The 4,654-nt window shown below is 42.2% G+C and overlaps 1 pseudogene across 1 annotated transcript; it reads right to left on the minus strand.

Annotated features, from left to right (window-relative positions):
- Positions 1-2,233: 2,233 nt before the first annotated feature.
- On the minus strand, positions 2,234-2,705 carry LOC105531150 (annotated as a pseudogene). The gene has a single exon (XR_001004748.1). The product of XR_001004748.1 is annotated as a thymosin beta-10 pseudogene (transcript).
- Positions 2,706-4,654: the final 1,949 nt, after the last annotated feature.

The raw sequence follows: 4,654 nt of genomic DNA on the forward strand, positions 1-4,654 counted from the left end.
CTGACATAGAGTAATCATTACTACTGCAAAGGTAGGACCAGGTTTATTTTATCCACTTCATGATACACAGCACCTGCCACACTATGTGCTAATTAAACTTCTGTTGAATAAATTCCTGCATAAATTACACCACCACCTGCCGGATCTACTCAAACAGAAACCTTGGAGTCATCCATGGTCTTCCTTCTTTCTTAATTCCTGCGTATCAAAGACAAAATTTCCGTTGGTTCTACCTTTTTAATGTGTCTCAGATCCTCCTCTCCAAGCTCACTGCCTCGATTCAGACTTCACTGTCTTTCATTGGAAGCATTGCTTTAGCTCCTCAGCTGGTCTTCTTGTCTCTACTCTTGCTCCCTTCCAATTCATCCTCCTTCCTGCTGCCAGAATTTTTTTAATAGCATATTTTCTAAATGTAAATCTGATATCACTACCTTGATTAATAGTGTCCTTCTTCCTGTTTTTTTTCCAAGATAGAATCAAGACTGTTTAGCATAACCTAAAGATCTTTAATGATCCATCCCAGGCCAGTCTCTGTAGCATCACATCTCAACACTCCCTACCTTGCTCCCTTTTCCCCAGCCAGACTGAACTCCTGACAGTTTCCTTAATCACCATGTTCTGTCATTCCCCAGTGCCTGTGCTGTGCTCTTTGTTCTGCTAGAAAGCACTTGCCCTATGCTGCCTGATCAACCTTTGCTCATCCTTCGAAGCTCTGTATAGAGCTTCAGCACCCTCATTCATTCATTGATCTCTCTATTCATACATACAAAAACAGACACACACACACACACACACACACACACACACACACACACACACACACAGAGCCATTCAGTGTTTATTGTAACAGCCAGGGTTCTTAATTGCAACCAACAGAGAAATTGATGTTGGCTGACTTAAGGAGAAAGAGAATTTGGTGAAAGGATATTGGGTGACTGACACAATTGCTGGGAAGGCTGCAGAAACAGGCTCAGACAATAAGCAGAAACAAGGAAGGCTAGGCAATAGCCAGGAAGACAGCCAAGACACAGGACTGCATACTGGGGGTGGAAGGCAACCATCACTGGCACCACCATTCCACACAGGATGCCATGGGCTTCACTTCCAAGTCAGTGTCACTGGGCACTACCCACCATTCGCTCCCCACCACTCTCACTATCGGCACTGTTGTTCCTGGCAACCAGATGTCACTGCAGTGCCTGTTACTGCCACCAGAATTGTTTCTGCACTACCTGTATTTTGCATTACTGTCTCTGAAGCCCAGGGCAGATCCATTAGGTCAACCAAGCTTAACCTATGTCGCATGCTCTACTTGCAGGCAGGGTTGAGAAAGTAAGGAGCTAACATTTTGGTAGGCTTCTATATTACACTGGGGATCCGCTTCTCTCCAGTAATCCTCAGATAATTATCTAAACAAAATAAAGGGGGCCAGGTTCTGGGGAGCCCCTAAATGACAAATGTCCACTATGTTCTCAAAATTGCTCAACAAATAAATTGTGCATCTACCTGAGCCAAGTTGTCTTCGAGGCACCAGGGATACAAAAATGAATAAAGTGACCACTTCATACCCACTAAGATGGCTATGATCAAAAAGGCAGAAAATAACCAGTGTTCCTAACGATGTGGAGAAATTAGAATCTTCATATATTGCTGGCGAGAATGTAAAATGGTGCAGTCATTCTGAAAAGCAATCTGGTAGTGTTAATACCTCCAAAGATTAAACAGAGTAACCACATGATCCAGCAATTCCACTTCTAGGTATATACCCAAGGGAAATAGCAACATATATCCACCCAAAGATGTTTACACAAATGTTCATGGCATTCATAATACCGTGAAGTAGAAACATCCCACATGCCCACCAACTGATTGATGGTAAAAAGTGGCACATCTACACAATGGAATATTATTCAGCCATGAAAAGTAATGAAGTATTGAGACAGGCTGCCATATGGATGAATAGTGAAACTTGAACCATTATGCTAAGTGAAAGAAGCCAGTCACAAAGGTCACATACTGTGTGATTCCATTATATATAACATCCAGAATAAGCAAATCTATAAAGACAGAAAGTGGATTTGTGTTTGGCAAGGTCTGGGAGTGGAGGTGGGGAAGGGGAGTGACAGCTCATGGGTACAGGGTTTCTTTCTGTGATAATGAAATGCTGTAAAATTAGATTGCAGTGATGGTTGTATAGTTCTGTGAATATACTAAAAACCATTAACTCATTTACTTTTTTTTTTTTTTTGCCATGCCACGAAGTGTGTTTTATTTTCATTATTCATACAAATAATTTTCTATAATATTCCAGGGCAAACCAGAGAATTTGGCAGTCCGATTGGGGGGGTCCCTTCAGAGACCCACAGGCTGGTGGCATCGGCGTGGAGTGCCCAGGTTCACAGTGCAGCTTGTGGCTCGTGTCCATCTTGCAGGTAGCTCTTCCTCCACATCACGACTGGGGTCTCGAAGATGACAGGGGTAGGAAATCCTCTAGGATTTTAGGAAATTTCACTCCGCTTCTCCTGCTCAATGGTCTCTTTGGTTGGCAGGGTGTTCTCCTGCGTCTCCGTTTTCTTCAGCTTGGCCTTATCGAAGCTGGCGATTTCCCCCATGTCTGGTTTGTCTGCCATTTTCGTAAAACAATCCGTGTAGTTGGGTTCCGAGCCCGGGATCCTGGTGCTCCCACTCGCGTTGCTGCAGCAAGAGACCGACTCATTTGCTTTAAATGAGTGAATTGTGTGCTATGTGAGTGATGTCTTAATAAAGCTCTTTATTTAAAAAAAAAAAAATGTAATTTAAAAAAGCCGCCTTTTCCTCAAGGAACTGACGAGCTTGTGGGACAGCAGAGTTAAGAAGGTGGCTGCCAGTGGCCGCTGGTCATGCCTGTAATCCTAGAGCTTTGGGAGGCCTGTAAGGATCACTTGAGGCCAGGAGTTAAATAACAGCCTAGGTAATGTAGTGGGACCCTGTCTCTACAAAAACTGTATTTAAAAAAAGAGTTAACAAGGAAACAATACAACTTCAAGTTGTGGCAAACCTTTCCCTCACAGCTACTCCTTCTTTCTTCACGCCTCAAGATGGAAGATGTACCTTGCTCCTTGCCACAGCACTTACTTATCTATATTTTAAATTGTCTTTCTCTGAACAGTACGATCCTTTAGGTAGGAACAAGTGTGTCATTGAACTTTGGGTCACCAGGGCTAGCGGCAGTGCCTAGCACACAGTAGGCTTCATAGTTGTTTGTTGAATGGTGAATAAATGAGAGAACCAGAACTGGAACTTGGGTGTCCCAAGACCCAGACCAGATTCCTTCCAACTACACCCAATCATATTGACATCAGAAACGAATGCTTTCCAAATCTGACGGCTAGCCAGAGAGACGTCTACAACAAAAACAGTTGCGTTTTCTACAAGCTGTCAGTTTCCAGGTGTATGTTTACATTTTACACTATAAATGTAATTTTTCTGTTTCCATTAATTATGCTATGTCCTTTGAATAATGGTTTCACTCACCTGATTTACAGCTCTCTCCCTTGAGTTCATCACATAGCACCAGCTTTGCTGTCATCTTTAGCATCCTGCAATTGCGACTTCTCAGCCACTTGGCTGGTCAACACTGAGTAGGGGGCTTTCTGGCCTATGTGCACAGGGTTTCAAAGGCCCAGATTTTAGAGATTTGGTTTTTCACTTACCAGGAAGCACAAAGTAGAACTATATCAGCAAAGGTTATGTAGAAAATTATTTTTTTCACGGCCTCTTGAGATTTAACTTTGCAACAAACGTTCCGTACTACTTTTAACAATCAGCTTTATTGGCTGGGTGCAGTGGCTCACACCTGTAATTCCAGCACTTTGGGAGGCCAAGGCGAGTGGATCACCTGAGGTCTGGAGTTCAAGGCCAGCCTGGTAAACATGGTGAAACCCTGTCTCTACTAAAAATAGAAAAATTAGCCAGGCATGGTGACGAGCACCTGTAGTCCCAGCTACTTGGGGGGCTGAGGCAGGAGAATAACTTGAACTTGGGAGGCAGAAGTTGCAATGAGCCACAATCGCACCATGGCACTCCAGCCTGGGTGACAAGAGTGAGACTCAGTCTCAAAAAAAAAAAAAAAAAAAAAAAAAAAAGCTTTATTGAGATATAACTCATATACCATAAAATTCAATCAGTTAAACGGTACAGTTCAATGGCTTTTAGTATACACAGAGCTGTGCAACCATCACCACAATCTGATTTTAGAACATTTTCGTCACTTCAAAAATAAACCCATACTGGTAGCATTCACTCCCCATTCTTCTCTCCCCCACTCTTGACCCTAGCCAACTACTAATCTACTTTTTTTTGTCTTTATAGGTTTGCCTATTCTGAATATTTCATATAAATGGAATCATATAGTATGTGGTTTTTTTGTGACTGGGTTCATTCACTAAGCATGTTTTCAAGGTCCAGCTATGTTACAGCATGTATCAGTATTTCACTTCCTCTTATAGCTGAATAATACTGTATGATATGGATATACCATATTGGGCATTTGGTTGTTTCCATTTTTTTGTCTCTTATGAATAATGCTGCTGTAAACATTCACATAGGTTTCTCTACTACTTTTTAAATCATAACTTTGTTTCAAAAATTCCCCCACTCCTCTGATGCTCTTGTC

This window comes from Mandrillus leucophaeus, unplaced genomic scaffold, assembly GCF_000951045.1.
Source record: "Mandrillus leucophaeus isolate KB7577 unplaced genomic scaffold, Mleu.le_1.0 Scaffold87, whole genome shotgun sequence".
NCBI classification, from domain to species: domain Eukaryota; kingdom Metazoa; phylum Chordata; class Mammalia; order Primates; family Cercopithecidae; genus Mandrillus; species Mandrillus leucophaeus.